This window comes from Nannospalax galili, unplaced genomic scaffold (assembly GCF_000622305.1).
Source record: "Nannospalax galili isolate Female #2095 unplaced genomic scaffold, S.galili_v1.0 scaffold27, whole genome shotgun sequence".
In the NCBI taxonomy this organism is placed as follows: domain Eukaryota; kingdom Metazoa; phylum Chordata; class Mammalia; order Rodentia; family Spalacidae; genus Nannospalax; species Nannospalax galili.
This window is the reverse complement of record NW_008357993.1, coordinates 3,930,302-3,942,458: the sequence shown is the minus strand read 5'-3', so window position 1 is coordinate 3,942,458 and position 12,157 is coordinate 3,930,302. Positions and strand designations below refer to the sequence as shown.

Sequence of the window (12,157 nt, the reverse complement as noted above, 5' to 3'; positions counted from 1 at the left end):
TCTATTTCTCTCCCATTCTCCAGCATGGCTGTGAAGCAGCTTCAGAGCTTCAATGCCTCCCGCAGCTTCTCTTGGGACTGCATTCTACTTTATCAGTTAATCTCTTGAGAAACTTCTCTGATACTAATGTCTCCACTTGCTTTCTCTGTGCCCCCCTGCAGGGCTCACTTCTCCTCCCTCTCCCAGTGTACAATGTTACTCCACAGGCCACTACTCAGTGTTCTCCGGGAACTTCTAGTACAGTGGCCCATACCTGCCCCTCCCTTTTTTCTTAACAAAAAACAAATAAATAAATAAGGGCCTAGACAGGTGTGGTGGCGCATGCCTTTCATCACAGCAGCCCGAAGGCAGGCAGAAATCTGTGAGATTCAGGAGATTCAGGCCAGCTAGGACTACATGTTGAGATCCAGGCCAGCTGGAGTTCGAGGAATAACCTATCTCCAAAAAAAAAGAAAGAGAAAGAAGAAAGAAAGAAAGAAAGAAAGAAAGAAAGAAAGAAAGAAAGAAAGAAAGAAAGAAAGAGAAGGGAAGAGGGAGGGAGCAAGGTGAGGAGGATGAGGAAAAAACCTAGAGGGATCTAGAGGAAGAAGAGGAAACCCACCAGGAAATCAGGTCTTTGTGAAATGACTAGGCAAGCACAAGAGGAAATACACATAGAGCGTGTGTAGGATGCGAGGCAAAGGATCTACAGAAGACGTGTATTTCCTGGATATTTCCTGTGAGCCCCACAGGGCTTGAAAACATACGGTGGATGCAAAGAACAATGTCAAGACCTCACAGGACAAAGGACGGCACGGAGGAGACACAGAAGAGGAGATGTTTGTCAGGGTGTGACCAGTGGAAATAGATCTTGGTTTCAAACTAAATGTTAATTTAAGGCAATAAATGAAATGAATTTAATTTCTGAAGGGCAATGAACCTGTTCAGGGTGGGTTTCAGAGTTAAATTTCACGAAATTTAAAGTGAAGATAATCAATGAAGACCACAGCGAGCCCTGTCAAACACGATATGCGTATGGGACAAGTCCAGGGGTCCACACCTTGAAGTAGTGTTTTTTCGAGTTGGAAAAAAGAAAAAGAGGGAGAGGGATGGGGATGGGGACGGGGAGGGAGAGGGAGAGGGAGAAAATGAAAGTTAAATGAAAAAGCCAATTAGAGGTTTCCAATTAGATGGCACGATGGAAGTGCTTAGTGGTTGCGGCTTTGTGTCTTGGAGAAATTTAAAGAAAAGTAAAAAGTGCCATGTAGCCCGGGCTGGCCTCGAACTCCAGATCCTCGTGCCTCTGCCTCTTCAGCATAATCCTACCGGTGTGCGCCACCACGGCCGGCGAACGACGGCGCGGAGGGAGACCTACTTGAGGGATGGGCTGCTGATGCACATCCTGCTTCCCCCTCCCTGATTCCATACCCTAAAGCCCCCATATGTAAAGTCCCAGCTCACAACCCGTGAGTTGACATCTTTCCCTTCCCGAGGGAAAGGTGCCCCGTGCGAAATAAATCTGTGTCCTGCTGAGAATTCCATCTGTGCCTCAGTGCCTTCATCCATCCGCTCGTGCTCTCCATCCGCGCTGCTTACTCCCACACCTTCTCTACCTATCACCTTTGTTGAACAATTGTAATCTATGAGGTTTCATGAAAAGATTAGTGATGATATATCTAAGACAGTTGTATGGAGCATTTAATTGAATTTTGTCTGGGATAAAATGTAAATGAAAGTTTTTAAATGAAACTTGTAAATCATTCAAAGTAGTTAGATTTATAGCTTTAGTAGAGGAAGCTAACAATATATCATCAATATAATGAAGTATATAAGTATTAGGAAGTTTTTGATCATAGCTTGAGGGAGAACTTCCCACTGAAAATGAGACCAAAGTGTCTGATTATTGAGAGTAGGCACAGAAAAAGCAAGTCTTTATCATTAGAGTGTAAAGGGATAGTAAAAAAGCAATCTTTTAAATCAATAATGGTAACATGGTAGTTTTAAGAGACTACTGCAGGAGAGAAACTTCCAGGTTGAAGTGCTCCAAAAATATGAAGATGAACATTAATGGCATGTAGTTATGTAAAAGCCTCTATTTACCAGATTTTTCTGCAATATAGGTGTGGTGATTTTAATAAGAATGTCCCCCATAGGCACTGAGTATTTGAACATTTTGTTCCCAGTTGGTGACACCATTTTGGAAGGTCTTAGAAAGTGTGGCCATGCTAGAGGAAGCATGTCACTCACTGGATGCAGGCTTTCAGAGTTCTTAAGCCTTGCTGGATCTCCAGTCATGCTCTATATCCTGTGCCTGCTTGAAAATGTTAGAGCTTAGCTTCTGCTCCTAGTCCAGCCACCTCTGCCACAATACCTTCCAGGAATGCCATGATGGACTCTTGCCCCTTTGGAACCATAAACTACATAAACTCTTCCTTTTATAAGTTCCCTTTGTCATGGTTTTTCTATCACAGCAACAGAAAAGTAACTAACACAAGAGCATTTCAGTTGCTGAAGGATTGCTCTATATGGTCAGCCCGAGCATTGCTCTTGGATTAGCTGATGTAAATGTTTAAGTTTGTCCCTCTTAATTGGCTACTGATCTACCCAAGTAAGGGGACTGTCTATTTAAGTGAGTCTGGGTAGGTGTTTTTCAGTGGTTCCTTGGAAAAAGGATATTCAGGTATAGAGATCTCACAATACCATTGAGACAGGAGGTTTCTACACCAAAGGGAAAAAGGTTATGGTAAAATATAGGGTTGAAAATGTTCAGTTTTGGAAAATTGCACATATGAGTTTTGGCACTTTGTAAGGTATTGCTTTTGGCACCAACACCTTGAATGTCTAAAACTGGAGACTGAGTGTGCCAATTAGAGGTTCAAGATTATTTAACTATGATAGAACTATCAAGCCCTGTGTCTATAATGGCCTTATAGGCATCTGGTTGACTAAAAGTGTAATACAAGGTTTACCAAGAGGTATCAGCTGAGTCCAGTATGCATCTGTGGAACTGAGTCTTTGATTTTTGTAAGTCATCATCCAAGGTTTGTGGGATTGGATAAGGAATCATTATTTGTACCAACTGAGTTAAATCCAGAATTTCTTGACATAGCTGGGAATAAAGCATAATATGAATTTGACCAATATAATGTGAATTAATAACATCTGGAGAGACAAAAACTCTTTTCATGCTCTGATTTGGATTATTTAAAATAAATCCAAAACATTTTGTTGAAAGAGGTCCTCACAAGTCTGTGGGGATGTTTTTATTTTTCCTGACATCTAATTTTGTATCTTTGATTAAATGTAAGGTTGTATTGCTTTTAGAATACAATACAATAAGCAAAACTTTTATTGTCTTAGGGCTAGTGAGGGAGCTGGGTGGGAGCACTGGGATTGTAGGAGGGCTGGTTTGTTTCACTGGGCTGCCCTGAGTGTTCATTTTTCCACTTCTCAAAATTAGGTTCCCTAATTTATCAAATTTAGACTGACACTGATTGACCCAGTGAAAACATTTTTTTATATTTTGAGCATACTTTAGAGGGACGTTTATTAAGCTTACATTTATTAGTATCCTTTTGTTTGTACTGTTTTTGGAAATCGCCTAATGTCCCACATTTGAAACGTGTAGGAGGCTGCAGGGCTGCTACCAGAATCTGAGTTTTGTGTTCTTCAGTGCCAACATTTTGGCATGCTTCTATCCTATCAGCAATTAGAAATGAAGAGTTTTTTTTTTTACAGTTAGAATTTGCATTCTGATAAGCCAATGCACCAGGTAAGGCAACAGCAGCCTTTTTATTGTCTTTCTTTAGCATGCTGTAGTCAATTAACAAAGTCCAAAAATGGCTTTGCACGTTTTTGTTTGATGGTGGAAAGAACCCCAGAGGGTGTTTTAAGATCAGGAACTGTATTCCACCTTGTATTAGTTTGACAGGTCCGTTCATTATTAACCTTTTGAGGGCTAAGCCACTTTTTTGAAACTGCCTTGTCTGATTAATTGATTATAATTAATATATATATTAATTGATGTAATATTATAGGAGGTTGTTGCCTTTAGTTATGAGCAGCAATGGACCAGCATTCATCCACTCATTTTAGAATCACTGACTGTATTAAGCAGTAGGAAGAATTGTTTGCATAAGGGCTTGCCAATCAGAAGATATCATTTCATATGACTTTGAACCCCATTTTTTATAGCACTTTTAAAAAATTTATTTATTATTTTTGAGATAGTCTCACTATATACCCAACTGACCTGGAACGCATTATGTAGACCATCTAAATCTGGCCTCAATCTTGGAGATCTGCCTGCCTCTGTCTCCCAAGTGCTAGGATTAAAGGAGTGATCTGCCTGCCTCTGTCTCCCAAGTGCTAGGATTAAAGGAGTGTACCACCACTCCTGATTTGTAACACAATTTCGAGATCTTTATATTAAGAGAATGGGAGCCCTTTTTGGGTAGGATTTTAATCTTCTTGTCTAATGATAGGGAAGTTGGAAAAGAATTCTTGTTTGAGAAATGCCTTAAGGCATTTCTGTAAATTGCTTTGTGGGCATGGATCATTTATTATATTATCCACTGGCAGAGAATTAGATGAATAAGATCCAATAGGAGTTGTTTTTCTTCCCCCCCCCATAGAAGTTCCCCTTTTTTCCTCTTGACAAGGCTGTATAGCTAGCCTAATTTGATTCCAACAGGTCAAATATTTCATTTTAACTGGTCCTAAATAGCAGTGTAAGTAACCAGTCACCAGTTCTTTCCCAAGATTGTGAATCAACTGTCCCATGGTTGGGGTACCAAGGACAATATTTCTGAGTAACAGTTAAAAATTCATAAATTTTCTTTGGTGATGCTTTAGTTCTACTTTCTTTAAAGTCTTGAATCATCATGCATGGGGCCAAGATTCAGGCAACAAAGAGTTCCCCACAATGAAAGCAGAAAGGCAAGAGTGAAAGTGAAAACAAATAAAAAAAGGAGATTGGGCATGGTAAAGAAAATGAATGCAGAAAGTGAATAAAGAAACAGTAGACGGGGCTGGAGAGATGAGATTAAGAACACTGGCTGTTCTTGCAGAAGACCCAGGTTTGAATCCCACCACCCACATGGCAGCTAACAACTGTCAGTAACTCCAGTTCCAGGGGCTCTGACAGCCTCTTCTGTCCTCTGTGAGCATTGCATGACATGGGTGCACTTACCTACATGCAGGAAATACACACACATAAAAATAATAAATAACATTAAAAAAAAAAAAACAGTAGGCATGCCAGCAGGAGGTATGAAGAAAGCCTTGTGCTCAGAGTTATACAACTTAAGATTTATGATTGGAGATGTCCTGTAATTAATTCCCTTTTTCCTCAGAACTTCTCTGGGTGCTGATCTGTGAGGTTGACAGAGAGATGCCACATTACAGCAGTGCCTGAACAAATGCAGCCTGATGTCTTGGTGTTGGTTAAACCAGCAGTAAGCCTGATTTGATTTGAGAACTAGCTCCTTCAGATTTCTCTGGGAACTGTCCTCTCAAAGGACTTTCTATTTATTGAAATAGTAATTCAGCATGAAATGGGAAAGAAATGAAGAACTTTTCTTATTATAGGGTTTTCCTTTTCTGATCCCCATTGACTCAGAACAGCATAACCAACCACAAACAGTTGTTATCAATCTAATCCCACCTCTTGTTTGCAACACACATGGGTTAATTAATTGCTTCCAACAGTATTCATTGCTTTTATCACTGATATCTTCACAACATAAACACATACATACTGCTTTAGTTTGGTTGCTATTGCTGGGATATCACACTAAGTCCAAGATGGGGACAGAAAGGGTTCATTTTGTGTACAGGCTACATTGAAGGAAGCCATGGTAGGAACCTGGAGGCAGGAATTGAAGGACTGTGGCAGATGCTTACTGGTTTGCTCAGCTACTTTTCTTAATGGTCCGGGCCCACCTGCCCAGGGATGGCATTGCCCATAGAGGGCCCCGATTCCTCCTGTTTCAATTGCCAATTATGAAAATACCTCACAGACACAGCCACAGGCCTATCTGATGAAGGAAATTCCTCAACTGAGGTTCCCTCTTCCCAGATGTCTTTAGTTTGTGTCAAATCGACAAAAATTAACCAGTACACATATATTATTCTGAGTCAGGGGCAGGGAAGGTTCATGAGGTATTAAATTAGGGTTACAAGAGGAGCCCAAGGCCTAGTAAGCTTGTTTACATTATGAACAAGCTGCCATAGTGTTAGATGATCTGAAATCGTTTGGTTACAGGGTTAGGTAAGATTCCCATATGCAATGGAAGCATTCCCAGAAAAGTCATGCCCATGACAATCAAACAAAAAGAACAGTAATGAAAACAAATTCTCCAGTCTTTTCCCAATAATACCTAGTCCTGGCAGACAATAAGGTGCTATCAGAACCATTATATAACACAAAATGATAAAGGCACTTGAAAAATGTTTGGCAGGACTAGGGATGTAAATTAGTAGACTACTTGCCTAGCACAGGCAAGTTCCTGGGTTTGATTCCCAACACTACAAAACACAGCAAAAGTTTGTCAGTTTCTTATAAAGTCAGTTTATCACCTGCTCAGTGGGTAAAGTGCTGTGGGAAAGCATAAGGACCTGTGTTCAGATTCCCGAAGTATTATGAAAATATCTTTGATAATTCTGCCTTTCCTCATTCACCTTTTTTCTTTCCTTTTCTTTTCATTGTTTTTTTAAGCAGCATCTCACTATTTAGCCCTGACTGGCCTGGAACTCACTGTGTAGACCAGTCTGGCCTCCCAAATTAAAGATGAAGTTACCATACCTGACCCTTTTTTTCTTTCTTTAGGTTAGATGTTCCATCTCCTGGATTGATGCTATTTTTTTTTCTCAAATATTTACTTTTGTTATTTTTAATTACTTCTATGTATATGTGTCTGTGTAGGGCTTTGTGCACAGGAATGCAGGTGCCTGTAAGACAGAGGCACCAGATCCCTTTAGTGCTGGAGTTTTAGGCAGTTATGAGCTCCCTGATGTGGGCACTGGGAAGCAAACTTCGGCCATCTTTCCAGTCTCCAGACTTCATTTTTGATGTGCTTAGGCAGGGCATCTGGCTATTTCAGAAGACCCTCCAAGTAAACATAAAAGTATTCTTCCTCAGGCAAGTCAATTTCCACAGAAATCCTGTTACACCCTTTCTGAGGGGTATAAACGTGGAGTCTGTCAATGCAGGAGCTAAGCAAGAGACCTATGGAGACTTTAACTTCCTTCCTTTACTTCTGGGGCTGGGAAGGCCTCACTCCTATCTATATTCAGTTGTCTTGCTGACTTACCGAGACCAGCGGTTCTCTTGCTCAACCTCACCAGAGACTGGATTATTTTTGTTCCAGCCTTGGGTTACAGCAGTGTGTTCCTTAGCAGCTTGGTGGAGGAAGTTATTTAAGAGTCTACTCTTAAATACTTCTTGATAGACTTTCAACTAATTTTTTGTTTTCAGCTTCTCTTCTTACTCATGCCCTCAGGGATATCTGACGGCTGGACCAGGGTTTAAGTGGTCTCATATATATGTATTTTATATATATTTAATTAAAAAATATATAATTTTTTAAAAAACTCACCACAGACCTTCCCAAGTCAGAATATTTGGGAGTGAATCTGGTAGTGTATATTTCTTATTATCATTCTCAGATGAGGAAGCCATTACTCTAGCACTTTCGTGCAGAAACTCCTGCCTTGCCTTTGAAGGCAGAATGGAGCAGGGTTAAGGAAATGAGGAAAAGGCAGGTGAATTCTGAGAAAAGAATGGTTTAAAAAAGGGACAGGCTTTGAAAGATCTGGAGACATTTTGAGAGGTCACATCTTCACGAGGAATGTTGGCAGTATTTCTCAGGGCAAAGCAGAAGGCGAGGGAAACAAGGGAACCCATGTCAGCCTGTTCAGACAGCTGGTCTTTGTCTGGGAAGAGTGGTTACGAAATGTTGTTACTGGATTTGACATTTACTTTGAAGACAATAGAAGTTTTCTTCCTCTAATCTCCTTCACCTTTCTTCCCTCCTCTCATTTTCCCCATACAGATTTGTAAAGCAAAGGGGGCTATATATCCATTTTTAAAATTGGAAAGCAAAACAACATAGTCTTATATTTCACACAAACACCATCAGTATTCATTTAAGTGAACAATATTCAGAATCAAAGAGATTTATATCCTATGAAAACAGACTGTGTAACATGAGCAAAATAAACAGAATTTTCATTCTGCACCCTCATAAATACATCTAGTTTAGGAGTGGTATGTGCAAGTGGTTAGGTCTACAACGTGGATAAGAGAGCCAAGAGTTACAGATCAAAGGAACTGGCTGAAGACAGGAAGAGAAGAGGCATGGATTAAGGAAAGGGTCTTAGTAGGGACTACTGAACAACAGGGCACACAGCCAAGATTCCCCTCTAAACCTCTGAGAAATGTAAAAAAAAAATTATTTTCATTCTATGTAGATGAGTGTTATTGCCTGCATGTATGTAAGAACAACTGTGTCGTGCAATGCCTTCAGAAGTCAAAAGAGGGTTTGAAGGGTACTGGAGTTAGGTACAGTTGGTAGCCACTATGTGGGTGCTGGGAATCAAATCTTGTGTCTGAGAGTGGCCAGTGCTGCTCTTAACTGCTGAACCATCTCTCCAGGCCCTAGGAGAAATTTTTAAACAGGAAAACAAGAGAGGGAGAAAGATATGAGGAAGGGATGATGTTAAAAGAAAATAAAGAATTTAAAAACATTATTTACCAACAACCTAGTTTTCATGTTTACATTATATTCTTTTGTCCAAGAAACAAATAGTGTTAAAACAGATAAAATTTGGTATTTAACTGAGTGGATTATACGCTAAGGACTTGTTTGCCTACAGTTAGATAGTACTGTGGCATTTCATAAGTCATGGCAGTACTCAGTAAAGATCTAAATTTTAATGGAAGAAAACTGTTTTATTAAATGATCTATTATGTAAATGTTAAATGTTAGTAACGCCAACTGTGGAACGGTCAGCATTTTATGAAGCCCATGGAAACAGGAAATTATTTGCCTTCATTCTCCTATATTCTCCCTATATTTACAAGGAAAGTTACACAATATTTTTGGAAGTGAAAAAAAAGTAGTCTTTCAATGCAAAGGGACAATTTTAACAGGGGAGAAATTAAAACTAAATATGCTATTGAAGTCCCCCAGTTTCAAAAATTTGTTCCAAATTTATTTACTTGAAGTAGATTTATTCCAAATTGCATGATGATGGGCACATGGTGGACAATGTATGTCTCCTGAGTGAGTGGGTGAGAACAGAGCCTATAACTGCAGAGCTGGAAAGATTCCCACCCTGTTCTCAGACAGGTGAGTTCCATGCTCAGACAAGACATGCTCCAGCACACACAGTATGTGTTCTATTTTCACTGTATTGTCTCTTAAAGCTACTGTTTGCAAATCAATAATTTAGTTCACCAGCCATATCTTCCTATAGATTAAGAAAAAAAAATATATGAAAGGCTAAGGTTCTTAGAAAAGGTATGCCTTGGTAAAGCAGTATCAAAAGTTGTATTTGACTTTCTCAAACTACTTAATGCATGTACAAACTTCCATTTATTTCACCCACATTGACATGACACATACCATGATTTTTAATGGTTGTGGAAAATTAGCATACTTTAAAAGGCTGTTTGTGCATTTAACTACAGAACTACAAAACACATAGCAAACAGTTTTATCATTTCTAATTCTATTAAAATCTGTAGTTCATTGATAATTCATAAGATGTGAGACTAACCAAGAAATCCTCTCCAAAAAGTAGGAGAGAAGGAAAGTACTTTTATTGTCAAGTAGGCATCAAACCAGAATGTGATGCATATCACAGGCAATGCCCTAAGACTGCAAAGTCAAAAATCCCAGTTTTAGGTAGATCTGTACATACAGCACATTAGTTACATTTTCATGATAAACAGTAACTAGTCCTCAGGTAAGAGAACTTGATACTGTTTGTCACATACATAAATCTTTAGTAAATAGTTGAGGTAGCCAAGTTAGCTACTTATCTTTATCCTGAGGAAAAACTATCTTTATGACCCCAAGTAGTTTTCCAATTTGTTAGGAGTTTGCGTTTCACAGAAACTGGGAGATAAGAGGAGGGGGGTATTTCTTTGATATTTGTTGTTTCAAAGATGCTGGTTCCCAAGTTTGCTAGGGGCTTCCCCCCACTCTGGTTGGGGATCAACCCAGGTTCTAGGCAAGTGCTCTAACACTGATTCACATTCCAAGTCCCTCTCAAGTTTTTGAGAAAGACATTCCTGTATCATGTATCTGACAAGAGTACTTAATAATTGTTTTCTGAAAAATAGAAGAGGAAGAGAATCTCATCCTTCATTTTCAGCAGGAAGAAGTAAACTTATTTTTAATATTTGTGTTCTTACAGCATGGTTTAATTTCTTGGGCTTTGAAACTGACTCAAGGTAACACCCGCTTAGAAAAAATAATCATCCTTCTTCGGTTCCCATGTAACTCAAGGGCTTTTACGGATGGGAGTGGAAAAGGATTGATGTTAGATTTGCTCCAGGCAAAGAATGTGGTTGTACACACGTACAAGCTACAATACCTTAAAAGCACGCTACAGGAACACGGGAGGGCGAGGCTCCCCTATCACAGCGCTCCAGATCACCTAGCAGATTCATATTACTCATTTTCCACCAAGCGCTTTCGGTGAGGAGCACTTCTGGAACCAGCGAATTGGAGGAGCAAATCAGACTTTTGAAGTGGTAAGTACTTAGCCGGGGCTGCTCCCAGGACCTGCGCATTGTCTCAGAGCCTTAGCCTGAGGCACTGGGAACAAGGAACCAAAGGCCGCTCTGAAAGGATTCTGCGAACGTTGGAGACAGAACACCACTTTAAAGGAATCCACCTTACAACTCATGCAACTGAACGCGGGAAGGCGGCGGGAGCCGACACAGCGCGCGCACGGCCTGCTGGGGTAGGGTGGAGGGTCCGCTCCCGCGGGCACACTGAACATTCGGTCACGTCTCCACCCCCTCCGAGAATTCCTTTTCGGGCGGCCAGTGGGGCAGTCCCTTCCCGGCGGCCCCAGCTTATCGCCCCGGGCCTGGCCACTTCCCGGCCTCAGCCCGGCGAGTCTTGTTTCCTGTCCCGCCGGCTTCTGCCTCCGCTCCCATCCCGCCTCTGCAGCCCCGGAGACTGACGCTGGTGGACCGGGATCCTCAGGCAGGGAGAGCGGTGAGAACGCGTGGCACTCATGACCCGCCCAACCGCAGAGCTGGTCCACGGGCGGCGTCCACAGCCTCCCAGCACCGCATCCGCAACCCGCCAGTGCGCGCACCCGGTCCGGGCCTAAACTCCGCCCCTCGCGGGCTGGGGCCAATGGGCCGCGCCCGCCTCCTGGGAAGTGGTAGAGGAGGGTGTTGGGGCCCGGCGGCGGCGCCCGCCTTCTGTTCTTGCTGATTGGCTGAGGCCTCGAGGGTGCCCGGAGACCGGGGTGTAGCGGGATTGGCTGCAGAGGCTCATGACAGCGGCGCCCATTGGCTGCGGCCGCCCCCGTGACGCCGGGTGGCGACTGGCTCACGGGTCTGAGGGACTCCTGCTTGTCAGGTTCTAGGTAGGTGCGTTTCGAGCCACCGGCGGTAGGCGCTGTTGCCCGGGGCAACGCCCGGGGAGGTGGGGAGGAGGCCGGAAGGCGAGCGAAGCGTGGGGGCAATAGTCCCTGCCCGCAGGGGGGCGCCCCGCTTCGGCCCTGCGGGGCGCGGGCTGTGTGGAGTCTACTTCTCCGCCCTCAGCCAGCCCCATCCCCTCCCCGCGGCGGGGTCACTCGTCCATCCTGCCGGGCTGGGTTTGGGCCGGGCCCTGCAGCCCGCGAGGCCCTCCGCTCCTACCAGCCCTGGACCTGGTGGCTGAGGGGGCGGGTGCCGGCGGTGGCTGGCGCCTGACTCCGCCCCGTCGGGTCGCAGGGTTGCGGGGCGTGGGTGGGGTGCGGGGCCGGGCACGGTGCTCCACGCCCTCGCCCACCGTGCCCGCATGCCTTCTCCAGCTTTGTACCCATCGCTGCCCGTGACGCCCAACCCTGGTCTTTCCCCAGTCTCTTTCCACCAGGACCCACTGATTGTGTGTCGCCTCTCCAGCCTTCTGCTCCGCACCCCCCCCCCCCCCCCCCCCGCCGCGCG

At 43.2% G+C, this 12,157-nt stretch overlaps 1 protein-coding gene across 4 annotated transcripts in view; it reads left to right on the top strand.

Moving 5' to 3' along the window:
* The first annotated feature begins 11,095 nt into the window (after positions 1 to 11,095).
* Positions 11,096 to 12,157, top strand: part of Fer (FER tyrosine kinase) — a 512,255-nt gene continuing 511,193 nt past the window's right edge. The window contains exon 1 of one of the 4 annotated variants that reach the window (XM_029557642.1): positions 11,096 to 11,216. The gene's annotated coding sequence lies outside the window, so the exon portion shown is untranslated. Of the gene's footprint in view, positions 11,217 to 11,469; positions 11,596 to 12,157 lie in introns of those variants that run through there. The other 3 variants (XM_008856015.3, XM_008856016.3, XM_017795095.2) reach the window with 3 other exon arrangements.